General features: G+C 35.7%; 1 pseudogene; it reads left to right on the top strand.

The window, feature by feature from the left end:
- The first annotated feature begins 11021 nt into the window (after positions 1-11021).
- On the top strand, positions 11022-14077 carry LOC122312556 (annotated as a pseudogene).
- The last annotated feature ends 60 nt before the right edge of the window (positions 14078-14137 follow it).

Genomic DNA, 14137 nt, shown 5'->3' with positions numbered 1-14137 from the left:
TCACAAGAAGAAAAATAACATCATGAGTCAAATACGTACAATAGTTATTTTTTCTTAATAACTATTGGTATTAAATTAGTACGTAGAATATATTATTTATATTATTTAAATAATAATATTTAATTTATAAAATTTAAAATCTATTTTTTAAATCCAATTATTTCGTATAAATCCTTTAATTCTAAGACGTCTCCTACCCACTTGCTTAATCGAAAAAATCACATCATGAATTGTGGTGGATGAGTCATCGGTCAATAATGATATCCTTGTCACTGATGAACATCATCATGATCTTGTTGTTTATCCCATTGGCGTACGGTTTACTTTCCTATCATAACTGATGTAATACTTAACCGATAAGGGTAAATGTAGGGGTGTTCAACCTGGTATCGGACCGGGTATTCGGATATATTCGGTCCGGAACCCGGAGTTTAAATCCAGACCGGGTTCCAGCCCGGATATATCTGGGTTAAGATAATGTCCGAAACCCGGATTCATCCGGGTTTTTACAACCCGGAAATCCAGGTTCCGGACTATACCCGATTTTTTTTTTTTTAAAAGCCTCTTTTTTTTTATTTTATTTAAATGCCTATATTTATATTAGAGACTTTTCAACAAACATCCATGTTGAAGGACATAAATTCCTTTATGTAAAAGCCAATATTTATTAAAAATAATGTTGAAAATCATACTTTTTTGTAAAAGCCTATATTTTATAAAAACTTTTTCTAAGTCATATTAAAAAGCATATATCTTAACATTCTTCAGAATAATAAAAATATATAAAAATAAAAAACTAAAATGCATGCAATCCACTACATATTACATTATTTTTTTATTTATACATTACATTACAAAATTACAATATATGAATTACAAAATCATTAGGATGATCTTCCATCAATGATTTAATCTAACACCAAGAAGCAACTTCCAGTGATATGACTGAAAAAGGATCCTGCAAACAAAAAAAAATTGAATACTTAGAAAAGCTATCTAGTCTTTAATCTCACACCAAAATTGTAATGCCAAAATTGTTGATGAGAACAAAACTCACTTTAAGATAAATTACAATTCTTCTCTTTATGGAACAGCAAGATAAATTACATTTCCAAGTTATGTTCCTCACAGTTCATAACAATAAGAATGACAAGTCAACAACAGGTCCCAACAGTACTTCATGATCAGAAACACCAGGTAACAAAAGGAAGATACTCAAATAATAAATCATAGATGTCAACTGCAAAGCTTTTGGAAAGAAAAATGCTACCACCAAACAATACATTTGATCTCTCACAGTATGCTTAAAAAGGAAATAAAAGAAGTATTCACTTGATTGGTTTCCTTATGGGTCTTCTTATATTTGCGTAGAGGTTAAGATGGTCCCTCAAATTATTTCTAAAAATTGTTTCATGATGTACCTGTTAAATGGAATGGCACGTACCTATTAAGTCCATTTTATTATTTGAAATAATGGGCATAAGCATATTTTGAGTAACTACAAGTATGTATATTAGTCTACTGTTTGTACTTTTTTCAAAACATTTTGAATGATATTGACTGAAACCATTCATAAACCAGCAAATACATTGAAGAATTAAGACTGACACCCCTGCTTTTTCTACACAAGCACCTTATGCTTCAACACTATCCTACCCATGACATGCAACTACAAGTATGTATATTAAAATTGATGCTACTGCTCGTCTATTAGAACTAAATTATGTCTATTAGTACCTGTTAAATGGAATGGCACGTACCTATCCATTTTATTATTTGAAATAATGGGCATAAATATATTTTGAGTAACTACAAGTATGTATATTAGTCTGTTGTTTGTCCTTTGGTCAAAACATTTTGCATCATATTGACTGAAACCTGGGTAAAAAGAAGTTAATGACATAAAATAAACCTGGGTAAACTCATGTAGAATATCTCTATACCTTGCAAGCTTCTGAGTTACAGAAGTTGCTGGTGCAGCAGATGCAGCACATCGACTCGTTGCATCATTTATATCCAGTAGCTGACAAAAAAAAAGGGAAGATATTAAATTTCCATAAACATTTGTCCCTTAACAAGACCACAATCAGGGAGTAAAATCCAAGAAGACTTCCCCAGTCCCAAACTAAAAATAGCAATAAAAAAGAAAAAAATAAACAAAAATCATAGCTTTCCAGCCGTTAGGTCCCAAACCTGTTTGGTAGTAAGAGGAAGTTTCTGTTTAGACATGAAAGAAAAAACAGGTAGCTAGATCATCAGGTACTCGATCATCAGGTACTCGATCGATCCTGTTAATTACCTATTACCAATTTCTATCATCTGGGTTTTGCTCAAATAACAGCTTACACATTATACCCATGTTTAACAAAGTAACAAAAAATACACAGATCTTTCAAAATAATAGAATATACATACCCGTATATACAACCCCACTGAGGAATCATGTCTACGAATTTGTAGCAGACTTTTTCCTCCAATTTATTTAGTAAATAATAAAGCACGTACGAGATAATCGATCGAGAAACATATACATCCAAGAAATCATAGTAGAGAGCAAAAGCTAAACAAGCCCTAGTAGAGAACAAAAGCTAAACATATCCAAATCGACAAAAGGACCCAAATCGCAGAAAACAAACCTTTGGGTCACGAGGATGACGGCGATGGCAAGGGATTCGGCGCTCAAAACAGATGGATCATCTTCTTCCCATATATGCTTTCCTTTCCATCAAGAAATCAACGAGATAGTGAAAAACCCAGGGGGGACACGGCGATGGATAGGGTTCCAAAGCTAGATTTCATGTGAGAGAGAGAGAGAGGGAGGGAGAGAGAGAGAAAGGGGTGGTCGGGACTCGAGGGGGGGAGACGGGCTGCTTGTGACACTGCGGCGGCTAGGGTTTCTAAGCTCCTTTCGCTTGAGAGAAAGACAGAGAGAGAGAATTAGGCTGGGACGCTCGATCGGGGACCGGGGGGAGAGTTTTCCCTCTTTTATACAAACCCGGTTGTACCGGGTATTAAATACGGAACCCGGGTTTCATACCCGGGTCCAGACTGGATGTACCGGTTATTATCATTGCGGGTTTCGGTCCGGATTTGACCCGGGCCGAAAACCGGAACCGGAATCCGGTTATCCGGATTTCCGGGCCGGGCCGGATAAAATCCGGCCCGTATGAACAGCCCTAGGTAAATGTATTTTTTTTAATTATTTTTATACAATTTTAAATATATTTTTTTTAAAATTATTAATTTATTAATATTTCCTTTCTTAGTTATTAAAATATTAAGACAAGAAAAAAATTCCATTAATTTGTGTAGGGAGGCATTAACCATGCAATAATAAGTGGGTGCGTGTCCAATATATATCTGCTTCGATATAATATAAAATTATTATTTATTTTAAAAATTTAAATTGATAAAAAATGTAAGTTTAATTATTTATATTATGTTAGCATGATTCATACAAGTTATAACTCTTTCTCAATTAAGAAATAAATAATTATTAATGTATGAACCGGCCCCATGCAATATTAATGGATGATCATGATCTACCTCATTTGTCGCAAGTTGTTGCCACCAATTTTACTAAAATATTAGAATATAGGTCCTAGATGTAATTTTAATAACAGCACACATTTTGGGGAAAGCATGCAACTTTTTTTATCCACATGGTATTCCATTTTTGATATTGGAGAATTTGAGAAGAGGATTGATGAATCCAAGACCTTATTTATGAAGATTGGGTCTCATGCCATGATTGCCATCTAAGCCCTTAGGCTTTTGGCTTTGCATGGTATTCCTAACTAATTAACAAAGTGTGTATATATATATATATATTATATGTTGTCTGAGCACAAGGAATGATCAATAGATAATGGTTCTCCAACTCGATCAGTTATTGCACGTATAATTTTATATCTGCTGATTGCAGCATGCAATCGTCTGAGTTTGCCTAATTGGTACTTACACTGTCTTTAAACATTTTACATAAAAACAAAAAATGATAATCACGGGCAAGGTTGATCCGATATCCATTGTTATAATCTATATGAAAAAAGAAAATAAGTAATTTATTCATAAAAAGATTACGTACATATAAAAATAGATTCATAAAGTGATGTAAGCACTTGATGCAGTACGTTAAATTATAAAATTATTTTTATCGTAAAATAAATCTAATAGATAATATAAAATCTAATCACTTTATAGATTTATTTAGTATCGACATCGAATCTATGGCATATATTGGCTGCAATATTGTGGATATATATACATAGGACGACGTACGCATTCGCCAATAGCTAGCTTTCTGGCTGTCAAGGATTCTTTAAAATCTGTATTAATGCAGATTTGGACGTACTTGCTTAAACCTGATAAAAGAGTCATGATCCATGCACTATCACCGATTAATGCATGAATCGTTTCATGGTAATTGCAGTACCACTATTCCAAATACTCGTTTAATTAAGATCATGAGCATATAATATAATGCCATTAATTAATTAGTTGGGTCGTCCTGATCATCTCAGACGCTATCAAAAGTACACTACAACATTTTGTGGCTTTTTCCAGAATGGAGAATGGTCGGAAAAACGGAAATTAAGTGGCAAACAAATTTTTCCCACCAAAATTTTTCATGGGACGTTGGTGGTATATAATAAGTGGCGAATATTATTTTGCCACCAATTTTTTTTTTTTTTCATGGGAAAAGATACATTTTTTCCACGAATACAATTTGTGATAAAAACTAATTTGGTTCGTGGCAAAAGCAGTTTGGATTTAAGCCTTTTTGGTCCTTTAAATTTATTTACCCACTAATCCTTTTAGTCAGAAATAATACAATTCTCACGATAATATTCGTGAAAAGTATGGTAGCATAAAAGTTTTTGTGATGCATCTTGTTATGCCAAAAACATGTTTGTAATAGACTTCGTGGTGCCAATTATAACACAAACTGAATTATAGTTGTCAAACTCCATCTTTTTCCACCATCTTGTATGATTGCTAATCTTCAGTTGTCATGAAAGTCTACAGTTTGGTGGCAAATACGTATTAGTTGCCAAACATATAGTGGTAAAAAGTATTTGCCACAAGTTACATTCATGGCAAATGCTAAGATATTTTAGAAAAAAAAAATGAAAAAAAAAAGAGAAGAAGAAGAAGAAAAAAAAGATTTAACCAAAAATAATCATAACATATAGTCTAATATAAGTTTAAATAAATATATTCCAACATTAGAGAACAAAATTGACACGTATAATAATTTAAAAAGAAAATATTATAAAAAATTATATTTGTTTTTACAAACTTATCCATTCCCAATACATTCAAATTTTAGAAACCAATACCAAATCATGTCATACAAACTCAAAACTGCTCCATCACTTAATCCCAACACTTCAAAATATCTTAGCATTATCCAACTCCATTCCATGCTCAAGCATCAACACAAATGAAGCCAAATTACCTGTAAAATATTAGCTGCCTAATCAGCTTGAACTACAAACATACTAAAGTTCAACATTTATCAATCAAAAAGAAACTAGCAAAAAATGAACACTATTAACTTATCATTCTCAATGAACACTACTGCAATGAACACATTCTAATGAACACTACTACAATGAACACATATTCTAATGAACACTACTGCAATGAACACAAATGGATTGAGAATAGGTAAGAATACAAAAAGATACTGAAGTGAGCATTTAAAAAAAAAAAAAAAAACTTCAAGTGGACAACCCTGAATCAAGAGCTACTTTGGAAGAAACATCAATGCCTATCAGTTCAATATCAACTTCTAACTTATATCCTGCTCTGGTACAAACAATGGAACTTCTAAATTAATATAACATGCTCAACTAAGCTACTGCATCAATGATATTTTCTAAGGGTGCATGATAAGTTGCTTCAAAAGAGTAAATAAATAGGATTGATATTTCTTTATACAAATCACCAAGCTAGTCATCATTGATCCCATAAACATAAGTACTACAATAAGATGCTAACCTTGAGATGCCCTCTTTCATGGACCACGACTTTGCTAAGTTCAGTAAAAAAACTGCTCATTACTCGTCTGTTACAACTGCAGCTACATCATTAATCTGAAAATTAATGCCAGTATTCTTTAAAAAAAAAAAGAAAAACTAAGTTGCCAGCCTAGTACCAACATGACAGTTAGAACCTACTAGTTTGAACAAAATTGTTGGTTGCTTACTTAGACTATTAATCTTGAAGAAAAGTGTTAAAAAAATAAATTCTCATCTCCACTAGTTTAACACATAGTCATAAAGGTTAAACATAATCTGGGTTTGATTCAAACTCAATATTAAAAATAGAAGATCTTCTCAATATTAAAAAGAGTAGAAATAAGTATAAATATTCAAGGAGCCTACTACATATGTATCAAATACATATACAAAGTCTGATATTAGTTGAGATAAACTACTCCATGTGAAATCTAAAGCAAACCTAATTGTTTTCAGCCTTGCATATGGAAAGCAAAGCTTGTAGAACTCAAATAATAAATCAAGCATAATAAAACAATTGAGAAAAGAAAAATATTAAGTCTTTTTTGGGAAGGGACATTAAAACAATATTACGAGCTTCCACAGCACTTGAAAGAAAGTTGTAGATCGATGACTTTTTATAGTGGTAAAATGGTCAATCCATCTGAGCCCATCAGATTCAGTATTGCCTTTGGGGTTGCCCCTATTGTCAATCATTAAAGAAATCATTAGAATCATGTAATTTTTTTCACATTTTAATGATGCTTTTCCCTTAGTGTACTGGGCTACAGAGTGGACAATGAAGCATGCATACATTTGGCCTACTCTGCATTATTTTGTCTGTTGTAGTTCTTGGCAGGCAATTAAATATCAATTATATAACAGTGGAACCTTTTTTTTTTTGATAAATTATATAACAGTGGAACCTTAAAGCGTAAAAGTTACATGAATATTTAACTTTGCAATGGATTTGATAAAAAAGAACTTACCTCTCCAGACCTACAGTGCCCTTCTTGCATAGGAGCAATATGGCATACAAATAAGTAATCTGGGTGCCCCTGAAATGTTAGCCTAACACACACACAGAGCTCACCTAACAGTTTTCTGCCATTAGACACCCAAACCACATCCAATAAAGTTAACTCACCTAACAGTTTTATGCCATTAGACACCCAAACCACATCCAATAAAGTTAAGATATTAGCTTTAGAATCCGAAATCCTTAAATCTTATTAAAGCACAAAAAAAATCCATCATTTTTGTCACATTTCAATGCAACAGACTACAAAAAGAAGTAACAAATACTTATACCTTCATGCTGGTCACACGAAACAATAGAAAGAAGATGTAGAGTCAAACACCCAATCATGTACCAATCAGAAAAATTGAAATCCCTATAAGCCTCATTACTCTGTAAATGCAAAACTAGGGTGTTAGATACAACCTCTTTGTATGATATAGAAAGCAAAACAAATTGTCTATTTAAATATGAACTTTCAATGTTTGCAAAGATGGTAAAGCATAGGAGAGCATCACAGACACAAGACCTTGATTCTCGTTGTGTTCATTTCAACAAGCAAAATTGCAATAATAACACGGAAATTAGAAACAGAATAAATGTTCTTCGAAGAGCAAGAAACCAAAGTCCTTAATAATAGGCATTTGGGAAATATGTAAAGAAGCAATAGAGATTAGGGCTTCTTCCCCAAGTACCCATTTCTGCATCTGGGAGCTTCCTTGCGGCTGAGCTTTGTCTCTTGGAATGAAACCCTAGAAAAATGATGATCTACTGGTGTGCTTGCAAAGAGAAGGAAAAAGGAAATGGGTGAGGGTGGGGCGGCGTTGAAGGAGAATAAGTAAATGCGTTTTGTTTTAGGGCTTGGGTATGCGGGTTGCGACAGCGACGTGGAGAAGTCGAGAGGGAACTTGGCTCGTCTCGAGGAAGAGGAGATCAGGGAGAGAGAGGCGTCATGGGAGGCTGGGCTCGGCGAGGGGTAGCCGTCTGTGAGGTGATGGTGGCACGGTGCTGCAGTGATGGTGGCGGCTGGATTGTGGCCTGAGGAGAACAGAGGGAACACGGGAGAGAAGTATCGAGAGATAGAAAAGTTTTAAGTCTGATTTCAAATTGGGGAAAAAGTATTTCAGTTGCACTCAAACGGCGTAGCTTTGGGCGATGTTAATTTATTTAAAAATATGTAGAGCTTTTTTACTATGAGTAATATTTGTGGGAATTACGTATTTAGTAGTGGAAAAAAGTAGATAAGCCACGTAGATGAGGGTATAAATTAAATAATTTTTTGTGACGACTTTATTCCGTGGTAAAAAGACAATTTAAGTCGTCACAATAACTATTTTTCCATTAAAAGTTCATATGCTGCCCATGTTTATTATCCAGGAAACAAGTTGATCACAAAAACTTCGGAAGTGGTAGGAAAAAATTTTTTGCCATCAAACATTATCGACCACGACAATCTCATGGAAAAATGCCTATATTTATTCTCTCCAATAATTTTGATGGCAAAAGGCCACTTTTTCCCACGATAGTAAATTGTGAAAAAAAAAGTCATGGCAAAAGCCAGTATTTGTTGTAGTGGTAGTTGTATACTTGTATTTCATGCGCAGATCATCTAGTACTGCAGTAGTCGTTCGTGCCAGCTAACTGTTTTAATGGCGGACCAGTGGAGGATTTTAATGGAACACGCCCGTACGCGTGGTCTTCTAATATTTGTTGGCCACGCAGCATAATGCACATCCCCCGGCCCTCCTCTTTAGAGCACCGGGGAGGGGTAGTGACTTTAGCTTATATATCAATGCATGCAGTCCTAATATTTTTCTTTTGCCTTTTTAATATATATACATATATACACTAGTAGTGATTAGTGAAGCAAACGTCCATGGAACGTTTGCTCTAGTTGTGACAAAATAACCTAATAATAAAATAATCTACATGCCAAAATAAAGTAGCATACATATCATAATAACATACATGCGAAAATAAAATTATTTTCATTTGGTTGTATTTTTGTGTATTTTAATTAAATAATTATTTTATTTAATATAATTAGTGGTTCTGTTGTTTTAATTTTAACGTATTTTTCATTGTATTATTTTATAATTTATAAGTTATAAAATTTATTTTAATGTTCTTTCTTGATATTAATTATTATTTTGTATTTAAATTACTCTTTACTTTAAATTATTTTATTATTGGGTTTAATTATTTTATTTTATTAATATTGAGCTGTAGTGTTTTTATTTAATTTTTATTGTACTTTTTTACCTTGTTAGACTTATATTTTCAGATGGGCTTTGCTTTAGTGGATTTTTCCTTTATTTTTGGGTCAAGCCTTTTTAGTTTTCAGGCCCAGCCCGTGTACCTTAAGTCCAGGCCCCTTATTCCCTTAAACGGCGCCGTTTTGGTCCATGCCCCTTAGGGTTTAATTCTTTCTTCTTCCTCCTACTGGCGCCGACTATTTCTCCTCCATTTTTATTTTTTCTTCCTCTGTTTTCTGTGTGCTGCTGCTGCTGCTTCTCCCTGGTTCTTCTTGCTCTCATTTTCGAGCAACCAGCTGTGCACGCCTAGCTACCCAACCTCCACCAAAAGCCACAGCAGCCCAGCAACGCCGCACAGCTCTTCCCCACACGGCAACAAACAGAGCAAATGCTCCACTGCAGCTACCCAACCTCCACCGAAAGCCTCGTTTTGCTTCCTAAAAACAGAGCAAATGCTCCACCGCGGCTAACCAACAAGGGCACAAAGCTGTGGAGCCAAAGGGACCTTCCCCCTTAGGACGCTGTCCTAGTTAACGCTCACCCATTTTCCGTCGTTTCCAGCTGTCCTGGTTAATCCTCCCTCACGTTGATCTCTAAGGATGCAACGTTTGCGCTGTCGCGTGCACCACCGCATCTCTCTTTCCCTCAGGTCGTTGTGTTTTGTACAGACTGTATAAAAACTAAACATACAAATACACGGAAATGTAAATGGAATGAGAAAATACTGTTTATTCCTGTAGCAATGGGATAGACACTTATTATTATATTATAGATAGATGTATATAACTTTTTTTTATCAAACAAATGCCCCAACTCACTTGAGCGTCGTTCATCAGGAGTCTACATACGTACCTTTAGTTTCATGTTACTAAACAAATTGAACTTAAAATATATATATATATATAATATAGAGTATAGAATTTGGGAAAACGTACATGAACTCATGACAATATTAATGACCTTACTTTCTAACTTTCGGCACGAAGGATTTTTAATTGAGTGCATGGAACCGAAGATCAGTGCAAGACTTATAGTTGAAGCCCAGCCCAAAGCATTTTAAACGAGAAATGTCAGAAAGTTTAAAAGGGTTTATGGATTTACGATTGATCGTCAAAAGTGAGCAGGGGTGGAACCACTTGAATGTGAGGCATCATGTGAAGCATCTGGCCCAGCAAGATAATTTACCAAAGGTAACTTTTGCCTTCTCAAATACCTGCATTTTCCATGAAGGGCCACACAAGCATAACATAATATATTAGCTTTGCATCCACAGGTTTTAGTTGGTTAGTTTCCTTGAATTACATTTCAAAGGGGTAGAGTTCTTGAGTTTTTCTCTGATCCATGCAGTTGAAGTTTTACCTTGTGCGTTAGACCTTTCTTTTTTCCAAAGGTCCGCCCCTGAACCATGGACATTTCTTTTGGATGAACCATTAAGGAGGACATTGCTTAACTGGAAGTTGGCAAGTTTGTTCCTCTGTAATATGCTTTTCCATATCCTAACGTACACATGATAAATGTGATCTCCCCCCATCCCTATATTCTCGTGTATATGAGCATGAGCCCGTGAACCATCCATCCATGACAGAAAGTTATTAGCCTTGCTATCCACACTACTCCTGGCACTTTCCATGTGCCCTTGCATTATTTTAACCTTTGTTCGATTCAAAAGTTTTTAGACCCTGCCCCACTATCTTGGGGCATAGGTTAAAAACATGAACGTATCGAGGACTTGATCTTACATTAATGGATCAGATAAAGCTAGATAAAGATATCCAGAAGTGTAAGATCACTGTTTTGTTTGGGAAATGTTACGCCGAAAGCTACGGCCACGACCATGGTTAGCAGAGGAAAACTGATTTGGAGGACGTGTAGTTGTGGAGTGAGCAGAAAAGGACGCAGCAGAGAGAAGAGAATTTGTTTGATGATTAAGACGTGACTCATGATTGACGAGGAAGCTGTAAACCTGTGAAGTGGTAAGAGGTTCTGGTCGAGTGGTAATAGAGGATACCACCGACTCAAAATCTGTCCCTAAACCAGTCAAAAGGTAAATAAGAAATTCAGATTCTTGGAGGGGATGGCCTGCGGCATTCAAAGTAGCCGAAAGAGCCTTAGCTTTGTGAAAATACACAGAGATAGAGTCGGACCCTTTTTTAAGTGTGGCCAACTGAAATTTCGTGTGCATAATGTGAGCTGTTGATTGAGCCGAATAGAGACAATGGAGAGTTTGCCATATTTGACGAGAGGTAGAGCACTCTAAGACATGGGAGAGCACTGTATCAGTGAGAGAGGAGTTAATGGCTGATATGATTAATTGATCTTGAAGGATCCAGGAAGTATATTCTGGGTTGGGGGCGTCATTAATGGTGGAGGGAGGCATGGGTATAGTTCCATCAACATACCCAAAGAGCTGATTTCCTTTTAGAAATGGAAGAATTTGAGCTTGCCAAAGGAGATAGTTGTCGGTGGAGAGTTTAATAGTGATGATTTGAGCTGCAGAATTAGTGATAGAAGGATTGGGAGAAGTGTGTTTGGGTGCCATGATGAATCGGAGAAGAAAAGATGATGAAAACGGAGAAGAACGGATGGACGTTAGTCCTTGCGGGCTGCTGATACCATGTTGAAGTAAGTTAAAAATAGAGTGCACATGCTGTATTTGATTAAATTCATCAAATAGAATTCATCAACACAAGAGTGTATACAGAAAGGTATTACAACCGAAAATGGAAAGGATTTTTCTGCCTTCTGCTATGAGTACTATTCAGTATTTATAGACAAGTAAAACATTTTCTAGAATGTGCTAAAGGAATCTTATTTGTCAGAGTTGGTGCTGGCATTCCGTTGGGATTTTATTCTGGAAGCTTCTGATGAGGTGCTATTCTCTGAGGCAGGTGCACAGGCTCTAATAGGAAAGAACTCTGCCTTCGTATTACGAACGTTATAAGGGGAAGTAGTTTCCATGTAACCACCACCATCTTCTTTTGTCTGTCACTGACATTTTTCGTAATGACATTAGGAATTTTCATCAACAACAGTGCTAAAAATTTTCTGTTTTCAGATGAGTCCTACTTCTTAATGCCACCATTGCAACCATCATCATGCATGTTCTTGCTGTCTCTGCAATAATTCTTCATCTGCTACTTCCTAGTAGCCCTCCCTGTTCAAATCTTCAAGTGGGAGTCGAGGTTTAGAGGATTGGATGATATAGGTCCCGAGGAGCTATGGCATGATATGAGCAACGAGGAGCTAATGTGGAGAGCATCAATGGTGCCGCGAATCAGTAAGTACCCTAAGAATCAGACTCGGAAGGTTGCGTTCATGTTCTTGAGCAAGGGAAGCTTGCCGTTGGGACCATTATGGGAAATGTTCTTCAAGGGGTATGCAGGGCTCTATTCGGTTTACCTCCATACTTCACTTGAATTCACTAAAGAGCCATCAGAATCCTGAGTGTTTTATAAGCGGAAGATACCAAGCAAGGTTATAAATTTATAAATTTATGAATTCACTCTTCCATTCTGAAAGAGTTTTGAGATATTTTTGTTTGTTTTCTTTGGCAAAAAGTGTAGGATAGATAGACCAAAGGTTGGCATTTTTTGCATGGGTCTTACCATGGTAGCATCGTACTCGCTTTGAACGTTAGAGCCTAGCTAAACGGTGCAACGTGCATAGGGACCACGGCTACTCCCTCAAGTAGGAAACAACAAGCATTCTTTTTTAGTCCTAAATTCTATTATTTCATTCACACTTACTTTGTGGCACATGTTAGAGTGATTGACACATAAAACCACTTAAAATGTGTTACATCAATAAGTAGGACAAAAAATGACAAGATTTAAGACAAAAAATAACATTATACATGAACCAAATGGCTAAGTTTTTGGCTATTGCAAATTTAATTTGGATTGTATTTTGTTTTGTAGCCCGTGGAGTGGGGACAAGCCACAATGATGGATGGGGAGAGGCGCCTATTAGCTAAAGCCCTACTCGATTTCTCCAATGAAAGATTTGTGTTGCTTTCCGAAACATGCATTCCCTCTATTCAATTTTACAACAATTTACAACTACGTCATCAACTCTAACCATAGTTTTGTTGGCTCATTTGATGATCCACGACCCATGGGATGAGAGAGTTATAATAAGCGCATGTGGCCGATGGCGTAAAGGCAACTAATGGTTCGAAGTTTACCGGAAGCTAGTCGTACAGAGTATCAGATGTCAAACACTACCCCATTTTTTAGGATCATTGCAAGCCTCCATGTTACATGGATGAGCATTACTTGGCAACCATTGTGACCAAAACTCACTCGAACATCAACTCAAATAGAAGCATCACTTGGGTTGATTGGTCCAAAGGTGGGTCACGCGCAACAAGGTTTGTAAAGAAGGATGTGTCCAAAGCATTTTTTAATCGGGTGAGACATGGATTTAATTGTACTTATAATGGTAGTATGACCTTGGTTTGCTTTCTTTTCGTGAGGAAGTTTCAACCAAACACCCTAGAGCCTTTACTAAAACAGCTCCAACATTGCTTGGGTTTAATCCTTAAGATAAATTTTAGTATTGTAAAAATTGTTTGGCCAAATTACTTATTAGCAATATCTATTTTCCAACTAATATAATCCTTATGCAAACAGATAAACTCAAGTCAAGGTTTTGCCCTCCTTATGAAAATGCGTAAACAAACCAAAGTCAACAAAAGCTTCCAAAAAAGGGTGAGGAAAATAATTCTAGTGATAATTCTAGTGATTATGAAACATATATGTTTAGTTCTTGATCAGCCCTTAGATGGGCTTGATAATCCTGACATGGGATGAAGCCAGATAATACCAGATAATATGATGAGACCAAGACATCAAGCTAGA

The sequence above is a fragment of the Carya illinoinensis genome, chromosome 6, assembly GCF_018687715.1.
Source record: "Carya illinoinensis cultivar Pawnee chromosome 6, C.illinoinensisPawnee_v1, whole genome shotgun sequence".
Classification (NCBI taxonomy): Eukaryota; Viridiplantae; Streptophyta; class Magnoliopsida; order Fagales; family Juglandaceae; genus Carya; species Carya illinoinensis.
This window is presented reverse-complemented; position numbering and strand designations above follow the sequence as displayed.